The sequence below is a fragment of the Leptidea sinapis genome, chromosome 18, assembly GCF_905404315.1.
Source record: "Leptidea sinapis chromosome 18, ilLepSina1.1, whole genome shotgun sequence".
In the NCBI taxonomy this organism is placed as follows: domain Eukaryota; kingdom Metazoa; phylum Arthropoda; class Insecta; order Lepidoptera; family Pieridae; genus Leptidea; species Leptidea sinapis.
The window spans coordinates 9,669,608-9,694,447 of NC_066282.1; the positions used below are offsets into that span (position 1 = coordinate 9,669,608).

General features: G+C 34.7%; 1 protein-coding gene across 1 annotated transcript in view; it reads left to right on the forward strand.

Moving 5' to 3' along the window:
* Nucleotides 1-24,840, forward strand: part of LOC126969542 (inactive rhomboid protein 1) — a 201,059-nt gene that overhangs the window by 113,495 nt on the left and 62,724 nt on the right. The window contains exon 2 of the mRNA XM_050815036.1: nucleotides 22,645-23,019. The gene's annotated coding sequence lies outside the window, so the exon portion shown is untranslated. The remainder of the gene's footprint in view (nucleotides 1-22,644; nucleotides 23,020-24,840) is intronic.

The window sequence follows — 24,840 nt, forward strand, 5'->3', positions numbered from 1 at the left end:
TAATATTTTACGTTTACATTTGCTGGGTCAGCGAGTAACTTATATTTATTATATCAAACGTTTCTTTAAGTTTTAGCACTGAAAGTAAAGAATCCTAAAATTTTCATAAAGCTATCAAGTTTAAATAAAGTTATTTACGTTTTAAAGATAATTTAATCTATGAAATGCAATGCAGCTAGCTACATCCGGTTTCACAAACAACAACTAATTGTTGTAATAAATTTATTAGACCAACTAATGCTCATACTATATCGCCAGCGGAAATCTAAATTCTATTCCACTATACTAAAGCTCAGATTTTAATACGACAAGTACATCAGTGTCAGTTAATTTAATTAGAGGTCGCGTTGCATTTGATGTAGATTTCGCCATTCAAAATTCATCCATAATGCAAAATAACGATGTAATTCTGACGAAAATTTCCCCTGAATTTTAATAAGACTCTTGATTCGTACTGTGTTCCTCGTATAGAGTTACGCGCTTAATGAAGTTGATGATGTTGAACTCAATACTTTGTGTTTTATTCATAAATGAAAAATGTATGAAGTAGAAACGTTTGTTTACTTTGTAATTATATTTCATCCTCTTATACGAAATGGAATGTAAAAGTTCTGTTTAGACTGCGGAATTAAATGAAGCGCTACTTGGGAATGCATTTTAATTCTTGGATTCACATTTTTTTTTATGGAATAGGAGGAGCGTACGGGTCACCTGTTGTTAAGTGATCTCCGCCGCCCACAATCTCTTGCAACACCAGAGGAATCACAGGAGAGTTGCCGGCTTTTAAGGAAGGTGTACGCGCTTTTTATGAAGGTGCCCATGTCGTATCGTCCCGGAAACACCGCACAAGGAAGTTCATTCCACAGCTTTGTAGTACGTGGAAGAAAGCTCCTTGAAAACCGCACTGTGGAAGACCGCCAAACATACAGATGGTGGGGATGATATCCTAACTTGTTTATATATAGTGCGAAGGGTTAGAGAAGAAAATCTTTAATGGAGACACAGCAAGATAAAAAGGGAAAGCGAATCTATTGTTATAATTACCAATTTTGATTGAGAAGATATAAATAATTAGCAACTTTGGCAATTTAGAAAACATTAACTAATCTAATAATAAAACTAACCTAATCGATGGAACTCAGAAAGGTAGTAAAGTCACAGATCACTGGAAAATTTAATAAACGCACGAAAAATAATGAGATTGTAAACGGTGTTGCCTGTTTTTATTTCTTAACTGATTATTTTTATAGAAGACGAGGCAAGAGATCAAAAGGCTCATCTGATTGTGAAAATTGAAAATCCAGCTGCTTATGGGAATCTGCAATAACCTGTGCCCTCAGGGCAAATAATAAAATAAAAAACGAAATATTAATTTCAGCAAAATCGAAAATAAATTGTATATATTACTATGATTTAATTATTCATAAAATAAAGTATAATATAATAAAAAAAAATTGGAGGGTGATTGGGGTTCGAACCCACACTCAGCCAGGCTGCCTTGAAATAAGTAGTTGTAATTAATGATAGAACTTCAACCCTACTCCAAAGCCGGCTGTAATGTGACATGCAATAGATGGAAGACAAAAAAAAGGCTGTGGATAAAAACTTTCACGTTAAGTTTTCAGTCATAATGTTTCCTCACCGAGTTCCTTGTGGCTGAGTCGATAATGAAGCCATAGTAAATTTTAGTAGTTGTACATAAAATCTGAATATTTAAAGCTAAACATTGATTCTATTGAAAATTTTAAATGTCGAATATATGAGATACGTCTAAGTTTGAATGTCCCTAAATCACTCAACTTACTTCATTTTACTCTTCACTTAGTAAGGATATAGCTTACCAAAGTTAGTAAGATACTAAGCTAATCATTTTCTATTTCCTTCCTAAACAAACATTTGTGAGTTATATTTCAAAATGGTTTTATCAAAAGCGCACGGCTTTTACCACTTTCAACTTTTGCAATTTAAAAAGAAAACTTATTTCTATTTGTTCTATAAGAAACTGAACTCTATATAATACCGTATATATCTCATTGTCGACGCAATTTTCTAGTTAAAATCAACTTTGTGTCTATGTTGCAGGTTTGCGATGTTATGTTTCGACTGAGAAGTTTCTCTGCTAAACTTTCCTCGTTCATAGATTGGTGAATAAATATTATGGAAGCATTCACCATCTGTGTCTTATTCAAACAAAATTCTTAAGATCACTGCTATCTTTGTGTCTGTAAAGTTGTAGAACAATTTAAATATTTATACAGGTACCCTTGTTATTGGTACATAATATTACATTCAGCAAAATGCGAGAATACTATCTAAATTTATATATCGATATTATCGCCTTTTAGCATAATACATTTGCGATTTCTTTTTACACGCTTTTTATTAGCTTCACCTGTATGTATGTTTGTATGTAACCGACTTATTTGGGCGCGATTTCCACCCACTTTAAACGGCCAGATTTCGTTCAAACTCCGTAGATTTCAAGGACCGATGACAATACATTATTTTAATAAAATTATTCTGTTTTTCAATTTGTAAAATAAGATTTTTGTTAATTTATATATCTTTTTCATGTATCGTATAAGGCTGGAATTGATGATCGTTTATAATTTCAACTATTATCTTTTCAACCAAAGCATGTCTTTTAGTATACAAATTATTTAAGTTTTCTTTAGTGTTAATTCCGCCAATATTTGTCTTTAAAACAATTCGACACGTGTTTCGCCTCTACACGAGGCATCCTCAGGACGTGTTGTCTCGCCAAAATCTGGCACGAGACTGAATCAAATGAGCCGGAAGCCGCTCTTTTATACCCTCGCCCCATGAAATGACGCGCTGTGATTGGTCGGCTGTTGTGACGTATTACCCCCGGAAGAGACACGTAACAAAGGTGATGGGATGTTTTTTAGTTTTTTTAAATTGTTTTTATTTTATATTTGATATTCCTTTCTTAAAAAGCTCTTCATCGTGCACCCTGAAAATTCCTGTGCTACAGCGATTACAGCTTCATCATCTTTGAATCTCTATTAATAATTAAGCAAATATTCTACGTTAGAAATTGAAATCAATGGGGTTTATGTCGGGTGAATATGGCGGACGCTAAAGTATTTCGAAGCCAGTATCTGGCAGCAGAGTGCCTCTCTCCATCAGTGGACGTCTTCCGAGTGATATGTTTCTTCAGAAGATACATATATACATTTAAGACTATTCAAAATAAATTGATATTGAGTGTTTTTAATTTCTAATGAGCTGTGGAGTGCGAAAATGATCTGTGTCAATCGTATCGTAATTTATCTTCAAATATATAAAATTCTCGTGTCCCGGTGTTTGTTACCAAGCTCCTCCAATACAGCTTAACCGATTTGTATGAAAACTTGTGCACGCATCTGGTAGGTCTGAGAATCAGCCAACATCTATTTTTCATATCCCTAAATAATAAGGGTGACTCACCCCTAAGTTTATATTTTATTATGATTCAGCATTAAAAATACATACAAATTGAAAATATCACCAAATTTCACCGTCCATCTACGATCGACACCTATTGCTATTTATATCGCGATTTTTATATTATCCACAGATTCGCAAGAGGGTTGCGAGATGGAAATCGATATAATAATTATTGTAGCACAATAATGTACTATATTTTTGCTAGGTTTGAGATTCGGTCGTCATCTATTATACCCCAAAAATTTTAATTATTGTTTTTTTTTATTACTTTATATGGCAATACAACGTTTGCTGGGTCAACTAGTTTATGTATATTATTAAGTATTGTTGCGACAAAGCAATTGTGTGGGACAGTTTGTAGTTATAAAGTTGGTCACACGATATTTCTGTAATTAAACAGTATTAACTGAAGCGGGAATTAATGTAAATGAAATGGTTGCCTGCTTGGAAAACTGAAGATGATAAAATTTAACAAGCATGCAACGTTATAGTTAGTAAATAACTTGCTGTAAAAATAAATTTGTAGATTGGTTGGCCATATACGGATCCGGTGATCTTGAAGCTGATCACCACGGTCCAGTCTCATACCCTTCTACTCTCTATGGGTACCTATTGCTTCTATACAGGTTGTTACAAAATTTGCTGTAAAGCGGAAAGGTGGTTAAATGGGCCCTTATAACGAGTCCGTTCACAATATTTAAGAACCGTAGTAACACTGTATAACATACCACAAAAATATTATTATTTTCACTGATGTGCATACCCTATTTCAGTAAAATTAAAGAGTGAACTACGCAGAATGTAGCTACATTTCTACCTAATTCGCGGAACGACAAAACGACCTAAATGAACACTTACTTTTTCATAATAAACGTCAAATTTACAGAATCGGCTCAAAGTGTGCTCCGCCTTGCTCAATACACAACCTCGCTAGGATAGACAAAATTTTTGGCTTTGATAATTATTTATATTTTTTACGGGGTATTTTGTAACACGTTGTATACGTTGAAGACCTATGCTGAAGAGTGACAATTTATTGTGTATAACCTTGCCAATTATCAAACAGTGATGCTCAGAATTCTTGAAAAACCCAGATTTCTAAGTGGCATCGTAATTGTGCTCGTCACTGAGACTTAAGATGTCAAGTCTTATTAGCCCAATAATTTCACTAGCGCCGCTGTGGTACCCACTTCTAGCCGCCATTTCATGCCCGCCAACAATTCAATTCAGAATTTCTTTCCTCTCACAGTCACTTTGTGGAATCAATTACCGGCTGCTGTTTTCCTGAACCATTACGATTTAGGAATCTGCCAGCAATCACGTCATACAAAAACAAAGCCGAAATATGGAAAATGCCACCATTTACACCATAATTAGCTTTGACTATTATATCTATACATTGCCGCATTTACTACTGTTGTTTGAAATATTCTTGGTCAATAAGCAGCAATGTAAAACATTTATTCAGTTCAGGTTACATATGTTGAATTTAGAACCGGAGTCGGACAGTGACAGTTGACACATGACACTTATATTGTCTTTAAGCACACTTTTGTCATTCCGTTATGAGACTGCGAATGATATGTCCTTATATATGTATAGAACGTCATTGCCTTCAAGATTAGAACATACTTCCACTTTAAGAGCCGGCTACGCATCGCTTGACCCCTCGTGTTACGTATGTCCATGTAAATTTTCCTTACCACTCCCCACCACTAGAGACTCCACCCCTTTCCTCTTTAAAAAAAAATGCGTTCGTTAGTTTAAGACAGTAGATGTCAACTCTCATTAGCCCAGTAATCTCACTAGGTATGGCGCCTTCTAAAATGAAACACAATAATGTTTGCACACCACTGCTTGAAAAGGTGTGGCCATGGTTCTAGCTAGCAGGCATTATGTGCAATTAAGCCATCCACTCGTATGTCGATACTATCACTAGTGTTATTGTATTTCTATACTAAAACTAAACTGAGTAAGTCTGGATAACCGGCACAACTAGTATGTATTAAAAATGTCTATTTTCATTTTTCGCAGTCTACATTCATAAAATATATTTGAACGTGTATATCTAAAAACGAGATACCTGCGCTCGTTCGTCGCTTCTCCACTGAATTATTTATGTTTTCTTCTTTAGAGACATGATGCTCTGCGGCGGGCACGTACATAGTGTTGCTAAGGTGTGTTGCTTAAGGATTGGCTTCCTTTTGAAGCGAAGATATTACATAATATTTTTTTAAAGACCTTGTCAGCGAGTGAGGTGATTTAGTCATGCTAAAGCATTGTTGTATTTCGATTTTAAGGGCGCGGTAGTTAGTAAAATTACAAGTGAGACTTAGCATCTTGTCAGAGCATCAAATATTTCCGAAGTGGTATTAGTATCTAGGATATTAGAAATTACATCAAAAACAATTCTAAAGAAATCAATTTTGTGAAAATAATATTTTTATGCGTTATTTGTCTTAAAATGAGGAGTCTTGTCTTACAAGTAACTTGAGTTCCATTGAATTGTTATGGGGAGGGCGTATCATTATCAAGGTAGAAATTGACTACGAGAATAGGGATGAACTATCGAAAAAATTGAATCGTGACCTACCTTTAGATCATATTCATAGAGTTGAGTATAAACACGTAGAGTGGGTAATTAATCAATTTTGCCGATGGATACCTACTGTTAAGAGAGAAGAGTATCTAGAATAATAGAGCTTGTATGGAAGGGTTGACGCAAACGCGAGAAGACTGACAAGTATGATAAAGGTATAGAAATCTAAATAAGAAGTTGCGGTCTTTCTGAAAAGATATGATAAGGGTACTTTCAAAAAGAGCAGGTACACCTTCCGGCCGGCAATGCTCCTGTGATGCCTCTGATTTTACAAGAGAATGTGAACAACGGTGATCACTTAGCATCAGGTTACCCATACGCTCGTTTGTTCTCCTCTTGCATATAAATAATACTAGAAGTCACATAGTCTCGATAAACATCTCACAATTCCAATAAAAATATTAGATTTAAGCGATGCCTTTTTTTAGCGTACTCTACGTATGCATGTGACAGTCGTCTCGCTATGAAATTAGCAGTCATTTTATTGCCAAATATAGTAGCAGAAAGTTTTCGAGTAGTGGATATCGACCTTTAGGAAAAATTTCAAAGAATATCCGAACAAATTACTGGCGAAATATACAGCTTTCTTGCTAAACATATTAAATTTACAAGCAATATTTCAAGGAAGAGTTTATTGCTGGAACGAGATATGTTACTTAGGATATTTTGCCACATGAAGTTGTCAGGGTGTACCGTGACATACAAACACGAGAAGCACGTATAATTTTATTGTGTTATCAACGGAAGAGTGAAACACATGGATGCTCGAATTGTCAGGGACCCAGTACTCTGTGAACGGTTAGATCACTTGGCGTTGCGTAGAGACCTAGCTTCATTATGTATCTTCTACCGCACATATTACGGGGAGTGTTCCGAAGAGCTGTTTGACCTGATTCCTGCCGCCGAGTTTCACCTTCACATGCCATAATTTAGGAGCAGTCCTCTGCAGTGCGGTTTTCAAGGAACTTTCTTCCACGGACAACCAAGCTGTGGAATGGACTTCCTTCCGCGGTGTTTCTAGGACGATACGACATGGATACCTTCAAAATAAATCACGAGCACCGTTCCAAAAGGCTGGCAACCAACCCGTATGCTCATTTGTCCTAAAATCCAGCTCAATAATGTGAAGCTTGAAGGAATAATTAGAGTTAAAAACACTACCAAATTTCGTAAGGCTGTTTATGTTGAGACGAATGGGAAAACCAACAATTATAATATTGCTCTTTTATAATCATATTATTAATATGTAGTCTATTCATAATTTGTTATTCACTCACTTCTGGCCATGAACATAAAAAAATATTTATATCTACACAATGATATTTAAAAGTAATAATATCATTGTATCTTTGTTGTATCTACACCAAAATTCATAGATGTATCAGTGGCGACTTATGCTTATTGCCGCCCTAGGCCCTGTCTGATATACCGCCCCTTTTGATCAACAAAGTTCTATATATTTTGATTCACAATTGTTATTAAAATAAAGCTTTTATTTTTTACACGACTCATATTGCGAAGCATTAGAGAGTGCTCTATCTTTTATTCAAATATAATTATTAAATAATATTTTTTTTTATTAAACTCTAGCTAGCATAACAAATAATAGTAAGCATTTTTTTTTTCAAATTATAATAATGTATTGCTCAATTTGTAAATCTCTTCTTCCTGGCCTTTCTTTGTCCAAGCAAAAGTATTAACTATGTCATCGTATTAAATTTCTTGATATAGTTGAGCTTCAAAAGACAGTAATGTCAAACGGCGTGTTGCGGGTCTAAATCGGTTGATTCTTTCTTCAGATATCGTACGACAAAAATTTTATTTACACACACACGGCGGACGTCATGCTGTAACTACTCAGAATAGCTTCCTAGGCTAGGACCTCAAAACATTAAGATCCGATGAGAACAAGATTTTTGAAAACCGAGGTAAAAGTTATAACTTCCCAATTTTTGTTTTGAAATTCTTCGATTTACAAAGGAAAAGCGGAAAATTAAATACCAATAAGTAATTTCAATTGCTTTATATACTTATATGTAAGAGTAATCTTATCAAAGATACAAAAGTGAAAAAGTTACTTAGTAATTCGAAAAGAAGCTTATCAAATTAATTGTTTCTTTTTAATAACCTTATTCGATAATTAGACTATAATTGATTCCATCAAAATATTAATAATGCACCCTCAAATTGAAAAGTCAATAAAAAATGAATTATATTATAGACCGTAGATTTTTTTTAATAAATTCGAAAACAAAACAGAGCCAATTTTAAAATAAATTTTTGGTATATTTCTTCGGCTCTTAAATTTTAACGTTCTGAAAATTTTGCCGCCCCCCCAAATTGTGCCGCCCTAGGCCCGGGCCTCACAGGCCTATGCGTTAATCTATCACTGAGATGTATATATAACACAATGAGTTGTCACTTGGTGTCAACGATTGCCAACTAATAGTAAATAATACTCTCTCAAAAGCGCGCAACAGAATGCAATTCATCAACGTCAATGTCCACTGTCATATCAAACAAAAGAAGGGTGAAATCTATTTAGGTACAGTCAGAACAATTAAACATATTTTTTTTATAAAATAGCTATATTTTAGCTTATTTTTTTATGATAATGAGGGACAAGGCGAGCAGTACGTTCAGCGGATGGTAATTGATACACCCTGCCCATTACAATGCAGTGCCGGTCAGGATTCCTGAAAAATCCAAAAGATCCAAAGATGTTAAGTCTCGTTTGCAAAATAGTTTCACTAGCTACGGCGCCCGGTCGCCGCCTCGGTCAGAACCGAAACACAGTACCGCTTACACATTACTGCTTCACGGCGGAAATATACGCCTTTGTGGTACCCACAATCTAGCCGACAACCTGTGCAAAGGAGCCTCCCACTGGTCAATCTATTATTCGTCTAGGTAGACTTTGACAGCTGTGAAAACGTCGAATAAATTGTAGTGTATTTTGAGCAATGCACACACACTAACACAAAGTGACAAATCGCGAGTCTAAAACGTAACTTGTCACGCACACTATAGTAATAAACCTGGCCTGTTTTCATCGGTTGTCTAGCAGCATGAGACTCTATCTAGACGTATAAATTATCTAAGTAAAAAAGCTATATTTTACCATTAGCTTTCATTACATACTTGAAGAAGCGGCTACGTGCGAGTCGGACTCGCCCATGAAGGGTTCCGTAGCAGCAAGTAATAGAATATAAAAGTTCTTGTAGTTCGTTGTAACTTTGATCGATGTTTTAATAATAGTGTATTTTTTTAATTATGTTATTGATTATACGATTTATCTATATATATATCAAAGATAATGTATGTTTGTATGTTCCCTAATAGCTCCTAAACTATTCGACCGATCTCAATGAATTTTTTTTAATAGATTCGTTGAAGCTCAAGGAAGGTTTACACATACAATTTATATGGCAAAGCAACGTTTGCCAGGTCAGCTAGTGACTTATTAAAAAAAACTGCTTACTAGATCTCGTTCAAACCAATTTTCAGTGGAAGTTTGTATGGTAATGTTAATGTACATCATATATTTTTTTGTTTTATGGTTCACTTATTTTAGAAGTTATAGATGGGGGGGGGGGACACATTTTACCACTTTGGAAGTGTCTTTAGCGCAAACTCACCTCAATTTCACGAAGACCTATCCATAGATGTACACGTATGGGTTTGATGAAAAAACAATTTTGTGTTTCAGTTGTTTTTTTCAATTTTTATGTGAAAATCTTAATGCGGTTCACATAATATATCTTCTTACCAAGTTTCAACAGTATAGTTCTTATAGTTTCGGAAAAAGGTGGCTGTGTCAGACGGACGGACAGGACAGACATGACGAATCGATATGGGTTCCGTTTTTGCCATTTGGCAAAATCTTAAGACCTTATGACAAAAGAGTTTATGAAGTACCAACTGATGTCAGTCTTATTGGAGCTCGGCTTAGATTTAAATGTGGTTTTGGTCACTGAAAGCGGTTTTGTGATATTGATTTTATCAATTATTGTGGTTATAAAGCATTTAGAGCGGGACACTAATTAATTACGCTTTCTCCCCATTTTATGTCAAATGGTTTTATGAAGAGTTTGCGTTAATTATTATATAATGACTAGCTGACCCGGCAAACGTTGTTTTGCCATATAAAGTATAATTCACGCGATAGTTTTATAAGTAATAAAATATTGCCTATATTATAGCCTGTACATCATTTTGTTCTATTGTCAATAGTTTTTGCAGCGCACGCAAAAATAGGTTTTCGATTTTACACCTTGTGTTACAAAATAGCAATTATTACGGATCCCTAATTTTGAAAAAAAATGAACTACCCAACACTGAAAGAATCATTCAAATCGGACCAGTAGTACCAGAGATTAGCGCGTTCAAACAAACAAACAAACAAACACTGCAGCTTTATAATATTAGTATAGATATAAGATGTTCTTTAAAATATTGGCATTTGTGTACCGTCATTTAAGTGTCAAATAGGTACTTATTCCCCAATATTTATTACATTTTATAGAAATAACTACGGATTCAACTCATATGTGTAAGCTATAATAAAATATTTAAATTGTCAAATTTTGTACATTCTTAAAATGTATATATAGATAGATTGGAGTTAAAATATAGTTTTAGTTCTCAAGATTATATTTTATGTCAACATATTTAATCTACGACTATGTACCTAAAACTGGGTCAGTAACTCAAAAGGAACAAAATGTCGTGTTAATTATTTTTTAAGTTACTTGAAGGTTTGAAAGCTTTTCATGATAAAATATAACCTGATTTGTATGTTTGGAGGATTAAGTAATTGATCACGCAAGTGGAGGTATATTGAAGAAGCAATATTTTTTTTTTAATCCACTTTGCTTATCAATTAGCTAACTACATGGTTATATATGCATTGGCAAAATATCATTCTTTTACAAAATAATTTCAAAAGTTAATGTATTTAACTTAGATTATGTTTTGCTCTCCCCTGCGCTCCAACTAGATACCGCAAGCGTAGTCGCAAATTGCGGCAACTAATACTACACCCAAGTGGGCGTAGCCACGAGCTTCGATCCAGTCTCGAACAATGTGTGACGTTTTATTGTAGCTGTTTCCCATTAAAAAACGGATAAAACTACATTCATTAAAATTGAAACCTAGCTAGATCGATTTCTAGCCCCCGAAACTACCTGTATACTAAATTCAAAGAATTGCTCGTTTAAAGATAAAAGATATGTATTTAAATGTTTAGACATTTACTTTTAACTTTAGTTTCTTATGAAATCATTAGATTTTCGTGAAGGAATACATATAGCAACTATGTATATTTATCAAATAAAAGTAACTTTACGATATTGCGGCTCTAGATTCGTGGAAAGTCATTGAAATTCCACTTGTAAGAGTGGGTTTGCGTGATAAGTAACAATATAATAGAGGGTAACTTTATCGACGTAATCTCTTCCGATGCCAGGTAAGGCAAGTATCGCTTCACTGTTAACTAACAGTTAATCTTGACTCATCCACGTATCGTTAAATTGTATGGATGGATTTAATCAATTTGCCTGGGTTTTTTTGTAACTTTTTCTGTAACCTTTACCATAAAACACTAACAATATTTTTGAAGTTTGAAATGGATGTATTTGTTTTTTAAATGCCCATGGTGCTTTTAATAACATGGAAAAGGTACTTTGCAGTCGCAGCCTCAAGATACGTTTGCGGATGTGAGGGCTGTATCCCATAGACGGACAGTTCGATTTAATTTAAATCTATAGATAGACCAGACCAAACTTTCATTCTGGGCCTCCTCTATATCTTAATATATATAAATTACGTGACACGTTGTTTGTCCGCGATGGACTCCTAAACTAATGAACGAATTTTAATGGGGATTACTTCATGGAGTACAGTTTAATTCAACTTGAGAGATAGGATAGTTTTTATTTCGACTTGGGAACCATAATTGTTTTTATTTCCAATTTTTGTTTTATATGGACATATTTTCTATGAGAGAATTTAGTGACGCACGGTTTGACAATTCTGCTGTGAAACAATTTTATTTAACAACAGGGAGCAATGAAGTTTTATACATAACTAGCTGACCCGACAAACGTTGTTCTGTATACAATAAATAAAATAATGTTTTTTTATGAATTTTTCGATAATATATCATAACATCAAGAATTACTTCGTAAAATATGCACCCTGCTGTCGTAATGAAATTGTTTCACAGCAGAACTGTCAAACCGTGCGTCAATAAATTATATCATAGAAATTATGTATAGACACATCAAAGGAAAAACAAATTTGTTGTTTTCATTTAATTACGAGCATTTTCCTATTTATTCACCTTTTAAACCTTCTCTGGACTTCCACAAATTCAAGACTAAAATTTGCCAAATCGGTCCAGCCGTTCTCGAGTTTTAGCGAGACTAACGAACAGCAATTCATTTTCATACATATAGATAATATAGAACGTCTTTGACAGGGAGCATTTTTTAATAAAATAATTCTTGGTGGTATAAAATATTATTGACAGATTCATAAAAAAAATATTATCATGCTCAGAACAACGTCTGTCGGGTCAGCTAGTATATGTCTATATCTCAAAATGACGTGCAAGTAGTTATACAAGTATACGCAGCATTATCATTAGCAACCGAAAAGCTGTCAATGTTACTAAAATATCTACTAAGACAATGAGTACTGAGAAATAATGGAATAATACGAGTCTTTGTAGCAGTGTTCAGAGTGATTGATGATAGAATATAAGGTTCAGTGCCGAAGGGTTGTAAGACAAGCGAAGATTATTGTAACAAAACCAAGCCGAGACTGAAAGCTTATAAGTCAATACAATAGATGGAAACCTTACGAAATTAAATAAAATTTGTTAATTGTGTCGAATACAGTATAAATTATAGATTTTAAATTTATAGTAGTCTCTAAGTAGAATCAGCACGCAAAAATTTACCTACAATTAAAAAAGTCCAGAAAATAGTTTCTTAGAAATACGTGCTTCAGAAGAATAGGTATCCGTGGCTTCAATCATTTTAAAGAGTACTCCTTAGAATGAGTTTATATATCAACTTGGCAAGCTATTCTTTAATTCAATCTTTTAAAGATTATTGAAGTCTATATGATATTTTGATACGACGATATTGATGGAATCTTTGAGCGATATCGAATTCCAAACTTTCTCAAATTTTATAGGTACGTATTTAGAGCTTTTTATGGAGACCTCTCTTCCATATGCATAAGTTTTATATGTATATAACGTACAGGGTGTTTTTATGGAAGACGGGGGAAAACGAGCATAAGTTCGGGTCACCTGATAGTGTTTATAATGACAACGTTCTTATGTAACGCCAGAATAATTACAAGAGGGTTTCCGAATTTATAAAGGTTTTTGGTATTTTCAATAACAACCATTTGCATCCAGACTGTAATGAATTAATGATTATTTATTATTGTTTTACAAATTAGACAGTTAATTCAAGTTTATTTTTATTATTTATATTCAATTTATAATACTCTGTTCGATGATTTTAATTGATTCAGATTAATCGATATTAGTAAGTTGTTCGATTCGAAATGCCGTTAAGTGGATAGTCTATGAAGAACGAAAGGTATATATTAGATTCTTTTGAAAAAGTGGGGGCGTTCTTATCGAGCGTCTAGTCGGAGATAGACGTTGAATATTAAGCTGTGAAATTGTTAGTAATTGAGGAAGAGGTATAAGTTAGTAATAAGCAAGAGTGATAAAAATAATAATATAATTGTTGTCACGAAGCAAGCAGTTTTATTATAAACCAGTAACTTGTGAGAATTCATCACAAAACTGTTGTGGAACTGATGACGTAGAGCACAAAGAGCACCGGACGCAGCAATGAAGTATTTCACGGATGGTTACAAGGTTTTACCAATGGGAGGATTCCTTGATGAGGATGCCGTCTGCGTACCAACCACAGCGGCGCCTTTTGATGCTGTAGTGCAATAGCGTGAAGAATTATTGTGATTTGGTTTTAAGAGAATCGTAACTAAGTAAAATTACTGGGCAAATAACACTTAATATTTTATGTCTCAAAGAGCACAATTATAATGCCGCTCAGAATTCCTCATACTATCTAGAATTCTGAGCGATACTGCATTGTAATAAGCTTCTTGATAAATAGTACAGTTGGGGAAGAGCAGTTCATATTTATTATTTGTTTAAATCTTAGTGCTGCAGAAGCAGTCCGTTCACGCCATTTATATATAATATAATAATGACACACTTTTACACAAATTACATTGCCCCAAATTAGGCAAAGCCTGTGTTATGGGTTGCAAGACAACGATATATTTAATACAATATACTTACTTAATCATACATAAATACATATAAACATCCATGACTCGGAAACAAACATCCATATTCATCATATAACTGCTTGCACCTACCGGGATTCGAATCCAGGACTTCTAGCTTAGTAGGTAAGCTCGCTAACCATTCGGCTATATAGGTCTATATGTAACTATATATATACCTAACCTAAAGGATCATAAAGAGAAAAATTAAAAAAAATTAACATTTTAAGTGTCGTATCTCAAAATATTCTTGATAATGTTATGTACATTCACAAAACACAGTAATATAGTGTACATTCACAGGCACATTTGCGAAAATGGTAGAATGTTATGTCTACTACACGGTTAAGTCCAGAAAGTAAATCTTCTCGATGCGCCTTGACCATGTATACGCTTTTAAAGCATGATCCCAGAAAATGTATAAGCCATGGAATGTAAGGACCGCCCTCAGGCTAATAAATAGTAAAATTTTGTGTACAAAATTTTGACGATCAATGAGGGATTTTAAATTCTATTTCAAATAAAAAAGTTGAATTTCAAGAAAGTATTTGGATAGATGGATTGCCCAGTGGGAGGCTCCTTTATACAGGATGCCGGCTAAATTATGGGTACCACAACGGCGCCTATTTCTGCCGTGAACCAGTAATGTATAAGCATTACTGTGTTTCAGTCTGAAGGGCGCCGAAGCTAGTGAAATTACTGGGCAAATGAGAAATCATATGTCTTAAGGCGACGAGCGCAGTTGTAGTGCCCCTCAGAATTTTTGGGTTTTTCAAGAATCATCCTGAGACCAGATCAACTCGATAGTACTGTTTTCATTAGAAACCTTTGCTTAGTTATGGTTGCTTAGCTATGTTTTTATTTTTTGAAAAAGTGGCATGACGTGCAATATGTTCACCTGTTGTCAAGTGATCACCGCCGTCCATTTTCTCTTACAACACCAGAGGTATCACCAGAGCATTGCCAGCCCTTCAGAAAAGTATACGCTATTATTATTAATTAAATGAGTCATATGCGAAATAATAATTTTCTAATAATAAGAAAATCTAAATCTTACCATCAAATGAAAGCGACTAATATCCTGAACAGCCTTCCTATTAATAATAGCCGGAGAAGGAAACGGGAAATGGCCAAGCGAATGAGCATTCCACATGAATTATAGTGTTGATATTCCAGCAATAGCGACGCATGTCTTGGAGTTATTATTACGAACAATACAATTTTTTTTGAAGAGGAAGAATACACTTACTTTTAGAAGACCCCGGAACGGGGCCCATTTGTTGGGCTTGGGCGTAAACACCCCCTACCGACTAAAAACCTCCTCTGTGCTGATAGGCCGAAAATGTAGCTCACAGGCGAGGAACGAGACTCGAACCTCGGACCGACTGCTCGCTAGGCTGGACGGAGAGAAGATCTTTAACGTTTTTTATAAAAATAAGGGACGAGACGAACAGGACGTTCAGCTGATGGTAATTGATACGCCCTGAATATTGCAATTAGCGGCACTACAACTGCTCTCGTCACCTTGAGACATAAGATATAAAGTCTTATTTGCCCAGTAATTTCACTAGCTACGGTGCCCTTCAGACCGAAACACATATGCTTACACATTACTGCTTCACGGCAGAAATGAGCGCCGTTGTGGTATCCATAATCTAGGCGACATGCGGTGCAAACCAACCTCCCAGATTACCACCAATCTGTCTGTGTATCTGTTAGTCCAATTGACTCTAGCTTTGAAGAGACCAACAATACAAAGTGACGTAGAGCGATAGTTCAGTTTTCCATAATTCAGAGAATGTTTCAATAAAAAGCGAACGACTGCAAGATGGTCGCAACGTTTGGTATTGGCCACGTGCCACGCATATCGAACTACCGTATATTTGTAGACGCAAGGAAACACCGCTCTCTCTGTGAGAAATAATATTTAATTTCGCTTCGCTTGCTACTTTTGCCATTTTAAATAGTTTTACTATTTCTTATTCGTTTATTTAGTTCAGTTGAATGCTTTTCACATGTTATAATTATTTCTAATTAATTAATTTCAATAGATTATTTTAGTTTTTAACGGACTTAAGGAGGAGGTTCTCAATTCGATCGGAACTTTTAATTTATTGATTTTGATTTTTTTATGATTGTATGATTCTTCTTTGTTTGATGCGGAATAGTTGCCATTTGATCTCATAACAATTTCACATAGTTTGGCCTAGTAGTTTTCATGCTATGAGCATTTTTTATTTATTTATTTATTTAAGATGTACCTAGTAATAACTCAACTTAATTTTAACAATTGATTTGCACTTACATACTAATTCTAGGTTGGTTATTCTAATTAGGTATATTCAACACTTTAATTATGAAAAAATTAAGTAACTTAGTATTAAATCTTAATTCTAGAAACTATACAATGTAAATAATTATAAAGTGGTAAGTGTGGAATTACAAAAAATAAAAGTAAGAATTATTATGTCATTAACAATCTTATAGAAACTATTATCTACCGTGGTCGTTATTTTTTCTAAAACTTTATTTCTAAATGACTTAAACGTGTTGTGAAAAATGTCAACGTCATGATTGTTGATATCATTGTATGTTGTAGATATTCTATTATAAGGACCGTATTGTTTCACATTCGTTCTAGAGTAAATATTTGAAAATATTTTTATGAACATTCATCTTTATGTGGATGATATCATTGTTTACGTGGACGATGTAATTTTATTTTATGTACAGCTTTATTAGGAGTTTTCATTTAGGTTGATTATGTTTTATTATTTTTCATATTAAAAGTGTTATTAATTATTAAGTCATGTGTAAAAAGTCTGAATATGTAATTGCAGATTTATATAAATTAATGATTCGTTAGCAGTGACAGGAGAAAAATAAAACAGATTGGTCTAATATGCTTTAGTTAAAATAATATACTTTCTAAAGGATTACTTTTACGTTATTTTTTGCGTAAAAGTTACATTTTTAATATTAGTTACTAAGCCCAAGGCTTCGTGACTTTCACATGATTATGTTTTAAGGTAGACAGTTAAAATACAATCGATTTAATGCTTTAAATAGTATTTTATTTAAATGAATGTGTAACACTCACGTTAGTAAAAAAAATACTATGCTTGCTCTTGATAAATATCAATAAGTAAGTTTAGAAATTCTAAAGATTAGTCTCTGTATATATATTTCAACAAACTATGGCTTTGTGGTCGCTAACTATGGGCCTGATGAGAAAGTTCATGGTCGCTCAGGGGGCAATGGAGAGGGCTATACTCGGAGTCACACTGCGAGATCATCATCAGTAATGAGGAAATCCGTAGGAGAACCAAAGTCATGAATATAGCCCATATGGTTACGAAACTATAGTGGCAGTGGGCAGGGCACATAATTCGACGGAGAGATGGCCGTTCGGGCAGATAAGTAATCGAATGGCGACCACGGACCACCAGATGACACGGTATTGCTAGGCCCTCCACAAGATGGACCGACGATCTGGTCAAGATCGCCGGAATACATTGGATGATTACCGATCGTCGTGGAGATCTTTGGGGGAGGCATTTGTCCAGCAGTGGGCGTCTTCCGGCTGATGATAATAATAATATCTATTTGAAAACATTGCTATACATTAACAAATCTTATCGTGTGTTGATTATGAGTAAAGAAAAACCATGGAAACCTTACTGTAAAAAGGATAAAATTAAATCTAAACATTAAATCTATATAAAGGAACAACATCATAATGAAAAAATCTATAGAGAAATCAATGCCATTGAAACTAGCTTACTATTGACAGCAAATCTATTCAAATGGAAATCTTAGAGCACTCAAATCATTCTGTTGTATGATGAAAGCTTACAACAAGCAATTGACATTTCTTTATCCGAGCAAGTCACTATAACTATTAATATTTATGTACATATTTTGTATGTTCAATTATTCACTAATAAATTCTAAGCTAAGTAATGTAAACTTGATGCATGAGATATACTTAGTGTGACCGTAAATAGTGTTACAATTAAAAATAAACAAAATATAACATTTAAATTTGGAATCTGTCATTTTTTATGATTGTTCATTGAGTTTTCCTAGTTTGTGACTGATCATTACTTTTGTGAAGAAGGTATCAAAACATCGGCACAAGTGTATCAAGATACCATTCTTGAGAAGGTAGTGAAGCCCCATAACAACACTAAAAAATTACCAAGAAAGGTCGTTCCAGCAAGATTCGGTGCCGGGACATAAAGCTCAGTCTACGCAGTCTTGGTTGCAAACGAACGTTGCGGACTTCATCAGAGCTGGCCGTCGTCTAGTCCTGTTCTTAATCCGCTGAATTATGACTTATGGTCAGTTTTAGAGAGTACGGCTAACAAGCCGTAGAACACTAAACGCCACGATAATTTGGAGTCCCTAAAACAATCCGTACGATTGGTAGTGAATAATTTTCCCATGGAAAGAGTGCGTGCTTCTATTAATAACTAGCCTTAAAGGACTGTATTGCAGCCAATGGAGACCACTTCAAATAAGCTTTATAAATTTTAAATTATTTTATATTTATGTATTAAAGTAACACACTGCAGAAGTAATAAATGTTAGTTGCAATAGAAATTCTTGTTTTCTTTGTTTCAGTATGTATGGCAAGACTATGTAGATTTTTCCGTATGAAATATGGTTCGTCTGAAGATCAGTATATTTAACTGACTAATATTATTAAGTTGAAGAATACTCCAAAATTACTATATGTAATTACACCCTTAGAACTAAGTTACGCTTATCTTCGATTTCCAGACCTCGCCAGAATCTAGTATATTTACATACGAGGCATTAACTTGAACGATAATATAATCCGTTATTCGGCTCAGCGGGCGTTTGCTTCACGACACAATATATAAGGAATATTTATCAAAGCTTGCTTGATCGCAGGGCTGTCAAGTTGGGCAACTATGCTTGTAAGATAAGCCTCGAGAAAATGTCTTGTCATTCTTGTAAAATTTAGCACATTTGAAGATTTCCAACATTTTATTTAGATGATCAATGGCATCATCTGCTCCAAACATTAATATTAGTATCTGAATCATCATGTTAGGATTCTTGATTGAACCCGAAATTCATAACGATATTGCGATTATGCTCATTCATTGCGACTTACGCCACTTGTGTTTTTTGGCTCTCAACTATCTATACAACTGTTGCATATTAATGCCTATCCCTTTATTTTTGCCTTCACACTACTGCTTGGCCGAAAAAGCGGCTGTGTTGCTAGCCGGCATCAAATGAAAGAAGTTCTGGTGCGAAAAACTAAGGCGTAGCGTAATACGATACGACCCGGATACCATGAATCTGCGCTCGGAAGTCAATATTCATAAAAATTCTGTCTCTAGAATTTAAAATATGCTAAATGAAAATTATATTGACATAGCATCGCCGTAATCAAACTGTACCGTGGGATTGTAGAAATATTTATTATAATATCTAGATTATTTATTTATTTAGGCATACAAAGAAAAAAAAAATTTTTTAGTAATACAGTTTAGAACATTTTTACACATCTGTATTATAGTTCATTAACAGCCGTTCCCAATATTCAGTCTATCTCTTACTTGAGATAAAAATCGTAACTATCGTTGACTTTTCTTTCCGAATAAACTTATCGACGGTAACTAACCTTATCCGTACATGCTGTCTGTCAATGGGAGGACGTATAGCTTACCAGCGATAGAGGTTTGTATGGAAATTACGATAAGAATGACTTATCGGGTATATTGGGACAGCTTCAGATTATTGACAGCTAATTACTGACATTAGAAGGTAGTAATTTATCTGTATCTGTAGATAGTATGTTTGGAACGGCCGTTAGACCGTGCATAACATGTCAATAAAATCTAAAATATAAAAATAAAACTGAAATATTTGTAAAAAAATAAAATAATGACAACATTATAGGTATAAATATAATCTGTTAACGATTTTTTAATGCATACTGGTATTTTGTATTGACTAATTAATTCCAGATTTAAATTTTTTTGAAATTTTACTTTGACCATCAATAGTTTTATTGTTAGAGGTATTATTTTTGAAAACTGAAAGGCTTAAAAGGAATTCATTTTCTCAAAATTGATTCCTTAAGAATTATTTTGATGTCATTACTAATATACTAGATACTACTATCGGTTCGGTAACAAATGGCGCTCTGAGAGAGACGAAGCGGCGCAAGAAACTCTCCCAGCATTCTATTTTTACTAACAAAGAAACAACATTAAAATAAGACTTTGATCGAGATACGCGAAGTCAATGACGGAATTCCTTATTTTTAATTTATAAAACAAAAAATGCCATCATTGTAAATAATAATAATTATTTATAAACTTTTAATACATCTTTTAGTGTAATTCATTTTTTCTTCTGCACTTCTTCTCCACGTAAGCTATTATTAAACCAAAAATTTTACTCCTACGTGTACAATGTATTTAATTGGATTAAAAGTTTTTGCATCACATATCTATTAATATTATATTGGGACGGGTATTAGTGAACCTGTCTACTGAGCTTAGAGGTCCCGGGTTCGAATCCCGGTAGGCAAACAATTTATATAATGAATATGAATGTTTGTTTCCGAGTCATGGATGTTTATAAGTATTTATGTATGTTTAAGTAAGTAATTGTATTAAATATTTCGTTGTCTTGTACCCATAGTACAGGCTATGCCTAGTTCAGGGCAAGATAATTTGTGTAAAAGTGTGTCAATATTTATATTATATACATAAATAATATATCATTTTTTTTTGATAATAAGGTACGAGACGTGCAGGACGTTCAGCTGATGGTAATTGATACGCCATGCCCATTACAATGCAGTGTTTCTCAGGATTCTCAAAAAACCCAAAAATTCTGAGCTGCACTACAATTGCGTTCGTCACCTTGAGACATAAAATGTTAAGCCTCATTTGCCCAGTAATTTCACTAGCTACTAGGCGCCCTTCAGACCGAAACACAGTAATGCTTCCACATTACTGCTTCACGGCAGAAGTAGGCTTCCTGTGCATAGGAGCCTCCCACTGGTGCAAAGGAGCCTCCCACTGGTAACTTTGTCGTAAATTAACGCTAAAAGTACGCTTGACAGCCCTATCACAACCATCTTGATTTACGTGCTTCGCCTACGTTCCGTAGTGTGTTATTATCCAGTTAATTCGAAACACCTGCGAAACTAATACTACCGGGTGTAATATTCTAACATTCTAATTATAGTGACATAATAGAGCCACTCAAATTACGTTCCGAAGTGTTGCATTAATATATTATGCATATTCCTAAGTTTTCATTTACAAATCTGTATCGACTTCCTAAGAAACATAATTACGTTAGTCTAGCTTTATCTCTCAGTCTCTTAAAGAAAAATTTAAAGAAATAATATTGTCAGTACATTTATGAAAATTTAATATACTTTCACAAAAATCGGTCGGGATTGCTTGTAACTAATTCTAGTAGGCTTCATAAGATACATAATAGCTTTAAGGGTCAATGTATACACTTCTATAATAAAGTCCCAGTCACTGTTCAGGCATTATCTATAAATAAATTTAAATGTTTTATAAAAAAATGGCTCTGTCGTTAATCCTATTACTCTACTGCTGAATATCTAAATGATCGGACAGCCTGGGACTAGATTGTGATAATTTTATAGCGATAGAAATGACTGTACAATATGTTCACAGAATACATCTATTTACCAAGTTTCAACAGTATAATTCTGATAGTTTCGGAAATTCGGCTGTGACATACGCCATTTTTTTTTTTGCCATTTGGCTACGGAACCCTAAATAACGCTGGTTATATTACATTATTGTTCATGATTTATTTAAAATGATTAATCAATAGAATATTGTGTCACTAGGGATAAAACAAAACGATGGGTTAAGTTGTCTGTTTCTAAAATTAATATAAATAATTACATCAAATCAAAATCACTTTATTCATGTAGGTCATGGAAATGGCACTTATGAATGTCAAAAAAATATTTTTCTTATTGATTCTACCGCTACTTCGTAAAGGGTTGAGCTAATGAGAACAAGTACCAAGAAACTCACTGCCACTCTTTTATTTCAAGATTTACACATCATTTCAATTACAATATAATATGTAAAATGATGCCACAAACATACTTAAATGTCAAATAGTCAATGCCTTAAAATAAATAATATAAATATAAGTAAGTGTTGTTCGGTCTTTTAAATAATTAATTGTATTTTCTGTTGTTACAGGAGATCAAGCGCTAGTCTATTAGCACCACAACTTGCGTGCCAAAACTCACCAGGGCCAGCTTCGGCAGCGCCCCCCCACGTGCCGCCTGCTTCACCCCCCCGAATAGTATCTGCACCCCCCGTATCCCAACCACCCCCCGAAGCAATACCCCAACCAGAACACGAAGACGGCGTCAGATTAAGAAGGGTTCACACCGTAGCTGTAAGAGATTATCTAAAACGAGAGACACAAACGTTTTTTGGTGTCCAGAAGGATAATGAAAGGGAACAAAGAAGACTGTGGTATGAGAGACGGAGAAGACATGCGGCGAGAGCACTCGGTGACCTCCGACTTGATTTACCTCCTGATCATCATCCTGATGATGATGATATTAGGTGAGTTGTTTATGAAAACTTTTACTCGGTTCAATTTATTGAAAGTTTTTCAAATGTTGTTTCATGTTTTTATTGAAACAAATCTTATAACTGTATTTATAATTCTATGACTACATAATTAAAACTATCATTACGTGGAAGAGTACAAAGAATGCTGGCAGCATTTCCACGTTGGATAGCAAGGCTGATCCGTTGACCGAAATAGCTGCCAGCGCTTGGGTTGCCAGTAGCCTTAATGAGGCGTGAAGATAGTATTTTGAACATTCTCTGCGCCTCTAGGCCCCACGGGCCAAGTGTCTCGACACCAAACGGCACAAAAATGTATGACTCACTGAGACCAACATATTTGCGACGCTTGCTGCTTTCGGCAGTCGAAGCAGCAGCCCCAGCACCAACTGACGTAACATGGACATGAAAAGGAGCCAGAGTGTCGACGCAAGTCGCGTACCACACCAGCGCCCTTCCCTGTGCCCGTGTTCCGTTGAATTGACTTTTATTTACTAGGTTCTATCTGCGCATCCTCCGACAGGAATTCAGTTATACTACGCCCCATCCAGATTTATTAAAATTGACGGGAAAAAATTGCCCAATATACTTTTTCGTATCGACGTGTGTACAATATTTTGATGGATTGCGCAGTTAAGGCCTGCAAGTATAGCAAACAAACTCATATTTGCATTTATAATATAAGGATGCCAAATAATTGACCTTACTGTATCATATTATTATTATACGTCCCGTTCCCTTGTTGAAGATGTTGTTGAAGTTTACATCATCATCATCAGTCGGAAGGCGTCCTTTGCTAGATAAAGGTGTCCCCCAATGATCGTCTTGACGATCGGTCCTGCGCTGCCCTCATGCAAACTATTCCGGCGATGTTGACCAGATCGTCGGTCCATCTTGCGGCTACCAACACTACGTCTTCCGGTACGTGGTCGCCATTCGAGGACTATACTGCCCCAACGGCCATCTGCCCGTCCAGTTATATGTCGTGCCCGCTGCCACTTCAGTTTCGCAACCATATGCGCTATGTCGATAACTTTGGTTCTCCTACGGATCTCCTCATTTCTGATTCGACCTCGCAGGGACTCCGAGCATAGCCCTCTCCATTGCCCTCGGAGCGACCATGAGCTTTTTCATAAGGCCCATAGTTAGCGACCACGTCTACGTACCGTAAGTCAGATGAAGTTAACAGTTGTCATTCAATTTTTAGACGCATCTGTGAAATAAAAATCAATGGAGCTTTTAGGCCAACTATTGTGTCTTATTAGTGATCAACTTCAATATTTCAACTTTCTTCAACTTGCATTATATGCAATAATTATAAAACAGTTGACGAGACCTTTCAATTTAGAACAGCAGTGCATAATTTGAATCATTATCAAAAATTGAGCCGTTTTCTCCCAAAAACTTTTGTCATTTATCTTCGATTTCCTTCCAAATAAGTTTAATATCTTTCTTTGACAGCGCTTTGCAGTTTACACAAAAATTGTCTCATACAATGTTTTTTTTTATGTTTCATAAATCAGTTAGTTCGGGCTTTCACTTTATATTGAACATTTTCGGAGTTGGGAAAAGTTTTTGTAAGAATTTGTTAGCAAATTTGCAATTAATTTAAGTTGCCCTGGGGAATTTCTAAGTGAGTAAGTGGTCTCTACTTTCATCATTCTAGTTAAACAAAAATGTTTTTTGAAGTCAAATATATCACAAGTTATAATTTTAGGCCTTATAAGCATCACCCAAGGTTAGTAGTATGATTCTAGTTCTAATCTTCTTTCAAATCTTTCTGAAGACCTTTTATCGTTTATATCTTCTATGGTT